We start from the raw sequence: 12,328 nt of genomic DNA on the forward strand, positions 1-12,328 counted from the left end.
CAGTAAGTAAGCTGGGCAGCCTGCATCTGCATGGAGGGAAATAGTCATGTGGTGGCAAGCAGGGCTGAGGAACACTTCAAACTTTAATGTAAGTAAGAGAATATTCCCACCCTTGCTCCCACTTCTACATGTCCTCTTACTAATAACCCCTTCAATAAAACCCCCTGGAAGGGGGATTGCTAACCTCACTGATAAAGGCCAAGACTCTACTGGACTACCTATTACTGGTGGGTGGAGTTTCTCTATCTTAAAACTCAGTACCCATTCCTGGCACTCAATTGTCTAATCCTGGCAAGGCCTGGTCCCTAGAGACATGGTAACCATACTCATCCATCACTTTCACTTTACATATGTGGTTGGATAAGTGGACTCGTGGCTCCTATAGCATCCTTCTCTTTCTGGATCCTACTTGGGCCTTCAGGCTTGAACCCTATGCTCAAAAGAGGTTCCACAGAGAGCCCTGTACTGGTGGTAATTAGCTGAGAGCAATAAAGTGTAGGTGGGAGCAGAAATAATTATCCTTCTTACACTGTCTATATACTTCCTTTATTCTCTTTTCCCAGAGTGATGACTTGGGAAGCACCAATATAACTTGCATTTCTCTGTACCTGTTAAGGAACAATCCTGTTACTTGAAAAAAAAAGTAACCTTCCAGGTTTATTTGGAAGCAGGAGACTCAAATGGGCTCACAAGAAAGTGTGATCACTTTCTATATGGCATTAAGGTTTTTCCCACTGATCTTGTCACATTCCACTCCAGTGAGTACTCTTAAACCTTCCACTGGGCACACTACCACTTCTGCTGGTTTCTTCCTTTCCCATCAAGCACTATGACTATTTTCTCTAGGTATCACCACAGCTATGAGGCACCAATGCCTCTACTAAGAACTGCTTCTATATTCTCTGGCAACTGCCACACTCAAAAGGCACCACTGACTGCCAGACTCTGAGGCTGCTTCCCAGGTAATAGCCTCATCTGCACCTACCAAGTAACTATGCTTCTTCCCTAGATGATGACTTGGCCACTAGAGACTGCTGCCTTTTCCTCCAGCAACCACAAAATTCTCCAGGCACTGCCTCTCCGCCAGGTACTATTGCAGTTGCTGTTGCCTGACACCAGTGCTGATGCGCTGGAATCCTTCAAGAAGCAAAGCTAAGAAATGTTCGATATGCTTGCTGGATTTAGCAAAACAAACTCCAGGAAGTCCAATTAAATTTTAATTTCAGGTAAACAACAAATACTGTAAGTATGTCCCATATAGTTGTGTGAACTGATATTTGGGGCATACTTATACTAAAAAATTATTTGTTGTTTCCCTGAAATTCAATTTAACTGGGCGCCATGTATTTTATCTAGCAACATTCGTGTAGAACTAGAGGAGAACTAGTTAGTTATCTCAAAGCAGTATTTACCATAATCTAAGATACTGTCTTTTTAGTGTAGAAAGCTTTTGCAGTTTTTATTACCATACCTCTATAAATCTGACTCAGACTTGATTCCATGGGAATTGGTTCATGGACAAAATCTACTCAAAATCACCTCACTCCAGCCTACACCCCCCTCCCATGACTAAGGCATTATTACCTGGTCATTCATAATAACCTGACTTCTTTTTCCCTTCAGATGAAAGCAATAGAAGGGAAGGTTTTCCCTACAAGATATTGAAACATATTATAAAATCCCTATAATCAAAACAACATAGTAGTAGTATATGAAAAGAAGACCAATGTAACAGAATAGACATCTCACAAATAAATCTAAATGCATGTGAGAATTTAATACATGTTAAATGGGAACAAATAAGATGGGGAAAGATAGACTAAATGATGTTGGAACAACTGGAAACCATTTAGTAAAAAGGACAAAATCAGATCTATCTTTGATATAATATGCCAGAATAAATTCCAGATGGATCAAAGATTTAAAAGTAATAAACAAAACCTTATAACTACTAGAAGAAAATATGGGTGAATTCCTTTCTAACCTGAAGTGAGGAAAATCTTCCTAACTATTCTGATGCAGAATCCAGAAGCAATAAAGATATGATTTGGTATCTTTTTTTTTTTTTTTTTTAAATATATTTTATTGATTTTTTACAGAGAGGAAGAGAGAGGGATAGAGAGTTAGAAACATCGATGAGAGAGAAACATCGATCAGCTGCCTCCTGCACACCTCCTACTGGGGATGTGCCCGCAACCCAGGTACATGCCCTTGACTGGAATCGAACCTGGGACCCTTGAGTCCGCAGGCCGACGCTCTATCCACTGAGCCAAACCGGTTTCGGCTGATTTGGTATCTTTATTGATACTGGACTACATACATATTTTGATGAATTTGACTATATAAAAATTTAAAAGTTTGTATGGCTAAAAATTCTCATTAAACAAAGTCAAAAGACAAATGATAAACTTGGAAAAGGTATCTGCAATTTAAAACACAAAGGGCTAATATCTACACTAATAAAAGAGAAACATGGTAATTGGCGTACGACCGCTACCCTTCCCATTGGCTAATCAGCGTATCCTTATGCAAATTAACTGTCAGCCAAGATGGCGGCCGGCAGCCATGCACTGAAGCGAGCAGGGGGGCTTGCTTCCTCCAGGAACTGCAGACTCCAACGTTCCCTGCCTCACTTGCCGGACTCTCAACTGCAACTCTAAGCAACTATTACTATGTTGCAAATAAGAAGCTAAACAAAACTGGCTGTCAGTCAACCCCGGACCGCAACATTGTATCCATGTTTTCAGCAGCGAGGCCTCAGAGCTAAAGCTGGCCCAGAATAAAAAAAAAAAAAAAAAGGAAAACAAGGAGCGGTTGGGAGCTTTTAGTCAACTGCCAGCGGGAAAACAGCCCTCAGCCCCTCAGCCAGCCTGGCCAGGCACCCCAGTGGGGACCCCGCCCTGATCCAGGACACCCTTCAGGGCAAACCAGCCAGCCCCTACCCATGCACCAGGCCTCTATTCTATATAGTAAAAGGGTAATATGCCTCCCAGCACCGGGATCAGCGGAGCAGCGAGGCTCCCGGCACCGGGATCAGCGTGACAGGGGGCAGCGCCCAAACCCCCTGATCAGCCCTGCTCTGTGCCTGATAGGGGGGGAGCTCCCCAATCCCCCGATTGCCCTGCGGCTCTGTGTGTGACAGGGTGCAGCACACCAACCCCCTGATCGGCCCTGCTCTGTGTGTGACAGGGGGTGGTGCCCCAACTCCCCTATTGGCCCTACTCTATGAGTGACAGGGGGAAGCTCCTCAACCCCCTGATGGGCCCTGCTCTGTGAGTGACAGGGGGGAGCTCCTCAACCCCCTGATGGGCCCTGCTCTGTGCATGACAGGGGGCAGTGCCCCAACCCCCCTGATTGGCCCTGCTCTGTTAGTGACAGGGGGCAGCGCCCCAACCCCCTGATCGGCCCTGCTCTGTGCGTGACAGGGGGTGGCGCCGCAACCTCCCCATTGACCCTGCCTTGAGTGTGACAGGGGGTGGTGCCCCAACCCCCCAATCAGTCTACCCTGAGCGTGACTGAGGGTGGCATTGCAACCTCCCGATCCGCCCTGCTCTGTGCATGACGGGGTGGTGCCCCAACTCCCCAATCGGCCCTGCTCTGAGCCTGACCAGGGGCTGCACTTAGGGATTGGGCCTGCCCTCTGCCACCGGGGAGCAGGCCTAAGCCAGCAGGTCGTTATCTCCCGAGGGGGTCCCAGACTGTGAGAGGGCACAGGCCGGGCTGGGGGACCCCCCCCCCCCCCGAGTGCACAAATTTTTGTGCACCGGGCCTCTAGTCTATATATATAAAAGCCTAATATGCAAAGTGTCCCCTTGGGAGTTTGATCAAGAGACTGGGAGTTCAATTGCTCGCTATGATGTGCGCTGACCATCAGAGGGAGGCACGGAACCAAGGAAGACCCCAGGCAGCAGCCAGAAGGAAGGTCACGGCCGGCAACCGGAAGGCCCCGATTGGCCCTGATTGCCGGCCAGGCCTAGGGACCCTACCGGTGCATGAATTTTGTGCACCGGGCCTCTAGCATTTAATAAACAAGAGCTCTTAAACATTAAAAGACCATTAACCAAATGGGGAAAATAGATAAAGGTAAGAAGAGACAACTCACAACAAAAATGAAAATGGTATATAAATAATATATAAGATGCTCAGTAACACTCACAATAAGAAAAATTAAAATTCATGCCTGGCTTAATGGTTAAGCATCTACCTATGAACCAGGAGGTCATGGTTGGATTCCTGGTCAGGACACATGCCGGGGTTGCAGGTTTGGTCCCCAGTGGGGAGTATGCAGGAGGGAGCCAATCAATGATTCTCTCTCATCATTGATGTTTCTGTCTCTCTCTCCCTTCCTCTCTGAAATCAATAAAAAATATATTTAAAAAAATTAAAACTACTCTCTAATACACCACTTCTATCAGATTGTCACAAATCCAAAAATATAGGATTTTGAATGGTTTTGCTCAGTGGTTAGGCCTGAAGGGTCGTAGATTTGATTCCTGGTTAAGGGCATGTGCCTGGGTTGCAGGTTCCCCAGCCCCGGTGGGGGTAGGTGGAGACATGTGCAGGGGCGGGGGAAGAGGGGGAGAGAAACTAATGTGTCTCTCATGTCAATGTTTTTCTCTCTTTCTCCTCCCCTCCTCCTTCCCTCCCTTTCACTCTCTCTAGAAATCAATGAAAAAAATATCCTTGGATGAGGATTTTTTTAAAAATTAAATTTAAGAAGCAATCCCTAAAAATAAAAATTAAAAAAAACACCTGAGAAACTACTGAAAGAAAACTATTTCAAGGGACTAGAGCATAGTATTTTGACTCTACATCCTTAGTGATATATATTCTAAGAACACAGCAGTCAGAACATGTAAACTTCATTTGGCAACCTAATAGTCAATAGTAACATTGGAATTTTGTTATTTGAATCTATATTGCATACCTTATAATGTAAATAATTTATTAACTTTATTAAGATTTAAGATTTTCAATGTAAGATAAAAGAGATACAAGTATAACATCAAAGTTAGATTTAAAATCTTATAATATTACATTTAAATTAGGAACATCAGTACAAGCTCTAGATTGTTATTTTCAAACATTTATAGTCCCTAGCTCTGTCCACTGAAAAGAACTAGAAGTAGTGACAATCCAATAGCTATGTCTACATTTGGCAACCAAATTGTGGTCTTTAAATACCATTGCCCAGTGAAAGGATCCAAAATTCCTTAGAAGAATGGCTAGTTCCAGGTCTACAGCAGGAAATTTAGACAATAAGCCAAGGACGGGAACACAAGGAAGCTATCCAAGCCTTGTCAAAAAGACAATATGATGTGGTTACTATTGGCCAAAGATGGGACTATATAAACATCAAAAGTAATAGTAAATGCAATTGATCAAATATATAAAATCCACGAATTTATAATTATACTAAAAGTTAAAATTCCACATGTTGTGTATGACTGCATATAAAAAGAAAGAATTTGGCATTTCTCCTGCCCTTCCTGACGACTTGCCCTACAGATTTCCAATTTGCCTTGCAGCCTCCACAACTGAGTAAACCAACTCCTTGCAATAAATGTCTTAGCACATATTTCCTACTTATCTGTTGGTTGAACTTTAACACACCCAAATTTCTACAATAGCATGAAAAAAGGAGGAAAGGAGGACTGCTCTGAATGAAAAGACTTGAAATATAACAAATGCAATGAGAGGATCTTGTTTGGATCCTAATTCAAAACAAATTAGTACAAATTAACTACCTATAAAAAGATGATCTTTAGATAATCTTGGAAATATAATTGTGGATTGACTGCTTCTAGTCCTTGTTTTCCATGTAGCAGAGGGATAAACTGACCTAGGTTTTGCTCTCTTGTGGTAGTGGTCATTTCCCATTGGTCCAAACATCTGGGAACTGGTGGATAGCTCCCAGGATTGGAGCAAGTACATACTCTCTATGTTCTTGAGCTTTCTCACTTCATTTCCTCTGGCCCTGTTAGTACTCATTGATCTTTCTTTTGTGCATAGTAATGGTAAGGTCTGAGTCTTGTATTTGCATGAGGAGAAACATGACTTCTTTGATCTGCAGTTATTAGGCATAGCTGGCTTAGGAAAGACCAGATGTCCAGATGGACTAATTGATAGTAATTAAACATTAGTGTGAAAGGGAACTGACAGCTAGAAGAAAGAATGTTAACTTGTCTCCTTGCCAAAAAGGTCATCAGGGCAGTGGATTCCTCTGGATTCAGTAAGGTAGAAAGTGTTCAAAGGAAAATCAGATAGTGGCAGGGAGTTGTTGACAGGAATATGGGAATTCCTGAGGTCAGCTGAGATGGCTAAGGCAGGGAGGAAGCTAGCCTACTGTGGGTGAAGATGAGAAAGAGTTGCGCTGATATCAGTGACCATAGAACATAGCAATGAAGGATTGTGGGGGGCTGGCCTGAACTGACATGATAACAATGAGGGTAGGTAATATACAGAACCGATTCTCTCTAAGATCCAGATACATCTTTGGGGAAATGTTGTGGTCAAATCATTCATTTAAAATGGGTTCTCAAAGACTGGGATCCAGTCTGTTTACCTGTTCTGGCCTAATATTGAACACCAGCACCCTTATGGTGTAGATGTAATGAAAATATTTTAAGTTGTTTGGTCAAGCAGCAAAATGCAAGATGAACTGACTAAATACGATTCATTATAAGTTCATCAGCTAAGATGTTATTATACTAACCTATCTATGAAGTAACATGGAACTTAGGCTGAGATGACAGTATGGAATGGACAAGAATGGGTTGAACCCAATAGTAGAAATATAGCGCAGTAACTAAAACCTGAGGTAGGTTCTGAAGTCAGACAGTGGATGTGAGTCCCTCGTCTGTAGTTTATGAACTATATGAACTTGGGAAAATTATTTTACCTCTCTAGAACCACTTTATCTTCTGTAAAATTAAGATGTTAGTATCTATGTTTAACACCTATCTTTTAGGACCAGGGTGAGGCTTACAAAATATAATACATATAGGACAATTAACAGTGCCTAGCACACACTAAGAAATTTTTAAAAAGAATAAAAAAATTAAACAAGGAGAAATTTTAAAGAAAGTATAGGACACCATGACAGAATGCTTGAGGAGACAGAAATTTCTTCATGATTTAGCCTGGGAGACCAGAAGAATACTGAAGCCACTATGATATGGAAATTGTGGAATTCAGGTGCCATTACTGTGGCATTTATTCCTATGGGAGATATTCTATGTAAGTATGGAAGTACAGGACTGGAACACCAATGGAAGAAAACAATTGGCAACGCTGATTTGGGAATCATCTGAATACAGGTGATAACTGAAGTTATGAGTGCATGAGCTCTCCAAATTTGTAAATAAAAGCAGAGGACGGAGGACGGATCTTGAGTAGAAGCAGCCAGAAAGGAGAATTCTGGAAGATGATGAAGCCTTAACTTTCACTGTAAGTGACCAGCTGTTCCCTCACATTCTACACACACAGAACGAAACACAATATCGTATTGAGGAAAAGTACCAGACTAGTGGCCAGGAAATCAGTATCCTAACCCAGTTTAATTAACTTGCTCTGTAGTCCTTAGATGAACTACTTCTCATTAGATCTCAGCTTCTCATCTATAAAAGAAGAATGTTGGACTAGATGATTTATTAGACAGTTCTTTCAACTTTATGATTTTTACATCAGGAAGTTAAAAATGTTTACAATCCATAATCACTAAAAGCCGCCTCATACATTCCCACAGTCCTGTCACAGATGTTTAGTGACCTTACAAAAAGCAGGAGGCATTGAACATACTTTCCTAGAAAAATATTTCAAAAGTCTCTCAGATTTTCCTGGTCTTCACTACAGAACTATGTTTACTACGATTTTATTGAAGCCTCTGCATTTTAACTGGAAAATACCTATGTAAACTGAATACACATTACAAATGGCAAGATTCATTATAAAAGGATCCTTCTTATAAAACAATTAACTTAGAGGTTCCTTCTTTCATAACTCTTACTATTTATATTTATGGTATCCTACAAACATTTTTCCTACTTTTTTAATACATAAAAAATAAAGGTTTCCTTACCCTGCTACAAAATAACTTCATAAGAATTCCAGAGATAATTTTTAATCTCTTTTACTATGGTTTTTAAGATAATCCTTATTACTGTCTTATTGCTTTACATTCTAATTCATTATGCTTGTGCAGATGTAAGAAAAAAGCTGTAGAGATGGAAGGAATTATCTAGAGATATCAATAATTATACTAATTTAAATTCAATAGTCTTACAGTCTCTCCTATAGTTCATTCCTCATTACTTTCTCCATGAGGTATAAAAAGGAGTAATGCCTCCACTTTATAAAACTGAAGGCAATCTGTACAGTAATTTTCCTGAATCCAAGGCTCAGATTAGGTTGAAATAGAAAGTCCTTTCCCTCAATTTTATTGAGGTATAACTGGCATTTAATAAACTGCACATATAAAATTGTACAATATGAGAAGTTTTGACATATGTATACACCTGTGAAACCAGCACTATAATCATGAAAATGAACATACCTATCACACCAAAAAGTTTCCTCCTGCCCATCTCTTTTTCATTCTACTCCCCATCTCCAAACAACCACTGATGTCCTTTTTGTCGCTCTAGTTTGGATTTTCCAGAATCTTGTATCAGTGGAATCACACAGTATATATTTGGGGAGTGGGAGAGCCTGGTTTCTTTCACTAAGATAATTATTTTGAGATTCACCCATGTTGTTGAGAATATCAATCGTTCATTCCTCCTTATTTCTGAGTAGTATTCCACTGTGTGAATATACCACGATTTGTTTTCCATTCACCTGTTGATGGACATTTTGATTGTTTACACTTTGGGCCTATTATAAATAATGCTACTATGACTGTTCATGTACAGACTTTGTGGGCAAATTCCTATGAGTGGAATGAATGGCTAGATCATATGGTGGGTATATGTTTAGTTTTTTAAAAAACTAAACATAAACATGCTGTATATGAGAATTCAGCTGTTTCACATTCTTGTCAGCACTTCTTATGATCAGTCTTTTTGTTAAAATATATTTTGATTGATTTCAGAGAGGGAGAGGGAATGGGAGAGAGAGCAAGAAACAATAATAATGAGAGAGAATATTGATCGGCTGCCTCCTGCACACTCCACACTGGGGATTGAGCCCACAACCTGGGCATGTGCCCTGACCGGGAATGAAACCATGAGTTCCCGGTTCACAGATCGAAGCTCAACCACTGAGCCACGCCAGCGGGGCTATGATCAGTCTTTTAAATTTCAGCCATTCTAGTAACTAGGGTGTTCAGTGATATCTCATTGTACCTCTAATTTTCATTTCCCTAATGAATAATGATGTTGAGTATCTTTTCATGTGCTTAGTTTTTCATCCATTTATCTACCCTGATGAAGTGTCTTCAAATCAGGCAGTAGAAGTCCCTCAACTTTCGTTTTCTTGATCAAAGTTTTGCCAACTCTAAGTCCTTTGAATTTCCATATAAACACTACGGTGTCGGGTGAATTTCCCGCCAAAATATAAGATGGCGCGGGCAATTATTTAGGTTTCCCGCGCAAAATCAGAGTTAGTTTAAAATGCCTATATCTTTTGAAGTATGGGTTCGAAGTATGGGTATGAAACGGTTCGCATACGCAGGTAGGTATCTTTGTGAACGGCAAACAAACAAATATTTGGTAATACGCAGTTACAATCGGCCCGAGTTTACACGTTTCCCGCACTCCACCGCAAATCTATATGAACCGAGTTAAGACGGCTCCCGCGGGGTACGCGCAATTCACGCGAGCCGACTTAACTCGTTTCCCGCAATCCAAGTGTAAATTTAGAATTAGCTTAGTAATTTCCACAAAAAGAACCTGCTATGATTTTTATTGAACTTGCCTTTAAAGCTATAGATCAAATCAGAGATAAATCACATCTTAAAAATACAGAATCTTCTGACCCATGAACATGATATATCTCTGTATTTAGATCATTAACTTCTCTCACAATGTTTTGTAATTTTCAGTTTATATGCCTTTCACCTCTTTGGCCAAATTTATTCCTAAGTATTTTATTTTATTTTTGCTGCTCAATGGCATTTTTAAAATTTCTATGTCCAATTGTTCCAAAATATATAAAGAACTCCTACAACTCAATGCTTATGCTCACTGCAGCATCCTATATGATAAAAGGCTAATATGCAAATCGACCGAACGGCAGAACTACCGGTCGCTATGACACACACTGATCACCAGGGGGCAGACGCTCAACGCAGGAGCTGCCCCCTAGTGGTCAGTGCGCTCCCACAGGGAGAGCGCCGCTCAGCCAGAAGCCAGGCTCTCGGCTGGCAAGAGCAGCAGCGGTGGCAGGAGCCTCTCCCACCTCTGCAGCAGCACTAAGGATGTCCACAGACAACAACAGAACCCAAATAGCTTGATTAAAAAATGGGCAAATGACTTTTTCTTTTCCCATTCATCTATTGATGGACATTTAGGTTGCTTCCACCTCTTGGATATTATAAATAATAGAGGCCCGGTGCATGAAATTCGTGCACTCGTGGGGAGGGGGAGGTCCCTCAGCCCAGCCTGCACCCCCTCGCAGTCCGGGAGCCCTCGGGGATGTCCCACTGACGGCTTAGACCCACTCCCCGCAGCTGGCAGTCGGACATCCTTAGTGCTGCTGCGGAGGCAGGAGAGGCTCCTGCCACCGCCTCTGTGCTCGCCAGCCAAGAGCCCAGCTTTTGGCTGAGCAGCACTCTCCCTGTGGGAGCGCACTGACTACCAGGGGGCAGCTCCTGCGTTGAGTGTCTGCCCCCTGGTGGTCAGTGCGTGTCATAGTGACCAGTCATTCTGCTGTTTGGTCGATTTGCATATTAGCCTTTTATCATATAAGATGCTGCAGTGAACACGGGGTTGCAAATATTTCTTAGAAGTTTGAGTGCTTTCACATATGATGGATCTTAGTTTTTGCAGCATTCAAATGTTCATCAAGTGTTCAAATACTGAACAACTATTGCATGCCAGGTTCTCTGCTGGCCATTAGGAAGAGAATCCTCAGTATGCTCTAAATGAGGTATAAAAAAGGAGTACAGCCCTAGCTGGTTTGGTTAAGTGGATACAGCATCCGCCTTCGGACTGCAGGGTCTCAGGTTCCACTCCTATCAAGGGCACATGCCTGAGTTGCAGGCTCAATCCCCAGTGTGGGGCCTGTAGGAGGCAGCTGATCAATGATTCTCTCTCATTATTGATGTTTCTCTCTCTCTCTCTCTCTCTCTCTCCCTCTTCCTTTCTCTCTGAAATCAATTAAAATATATTTTAAAAAGAAAAGTACACAGACAGACATGGACCTGGTCCTGCTAAAGTCTTATCATCTCACTGAGGTATTTTAGAACAAGAGTTAAAAGCATAGGCTCAGGGTTCGATTAGCTTGGGTTTGAATCTGGCTCTGCTCCTGACCTGGCGGTTGACCTTGGAAAACTTCATTAACTTTCCTAACCCTGTTGCTTCATCTGTAAAATGAAGATATTAATAATAGATACCTCATAAGATTGCTGTGAGGATTAAGTGAATTAATACCTTTAAAGTCCTTGTAACAGGGCTTGGCACGTGGTAAATGGTCAATAAATGTGAGCTCTTTATTATTAGAGGGCAGGATTAGATCCTCACAGGGTAAATCCACAAATGATTGGGAAGGACAGGTGTGGAAACATTAACAAGCGTGAGCAGTAGTTTCATTTAGCTGCTAAGCATACCTCGGTTAAAACCTTGCTCTGCTGTTCACTGGCCGAGTGCTTGGAGCAATGCCCGTAAGGTGTTTAGTATCGTTTTTTGGCACACGGGATACTTAATGGACCACATTTATTGACTATGTATGTTCTGAAAAGCCGTAACATCGACAACACCTGTTCATAATAGTAAGAACTGCCATCTGTCACTACCCACATGTTCTCTTTTATGTCTCTTAATCTAGTGAGGCAAGCATAATTAACCCCGCTTCGTGGTAAGGAACGAGACCATCTCTGTGTAACTATGACCAGTGGGCGGTTGGAGGCCTCCTAAGTGGTGGCTGGGAATCCAACCCCTGACCAAACCGGGGCTCGCGGTGGCCTCTGTCACCAGGGGGCCCTCCGCCCCTCGCCCATGGCGCCGAGAGAGGCAGCAGTCGGCCAGGCTGTACCCATGGCCGCCCCACGGAGCCCCTACCTCCAGGAGCCTGCCCGACGAGGCCTCCGCTTGGGCACGGCCCCCGCCTGGGTCTTCCCTCTCAGGTCCCCGGGAGCAGCAGAGCACGTGAGCCAAGGCCCAGCTCTGGG

The 12,328-nt window shown here is 42.4% G+C and overlaps 1 long non-coding RNA gene across 1 annotated transcript in view; it reads right to left on the bottom strand.

Moving 5' to 3' along the window:
- LOC139017210 (uncharacterized) overlaps positions 1-12,290 on the bottom strand; it is a 163,030-nt gene extending 150,740 nt beyond the window's left edge. Inside the window, exon 1 of the long non-coding RNA XR_011472836.1 lies at positions 12,219-12,290. This is a non-coding gene — a long non-coding RNA (uncharacterized lncRNA). The remainder of the gene's footprint in view (positions 1-12,218) is intronic.
- Positions 12,291-12,328: the final 38 nt, after the last annotated feature.

Source organism: Myotis yumanensis, unplaced genomic scaffold, assembly GCF_028538775.1.
Source record: "Myotis yumanensis isolate MYYU_CA2020_CCGP unplaced genomic scaffold, mMyoYum1.0.hap1 SCAF_10, whole genome shotgun sequence".
Taxonomy (NCBI): domain Eukaryota; kingdom Metazoa; phylum Chordata; class Mammalia; order Chiroptera; family Vespertilionidae; genus Myotis; species Myotis yumanensis.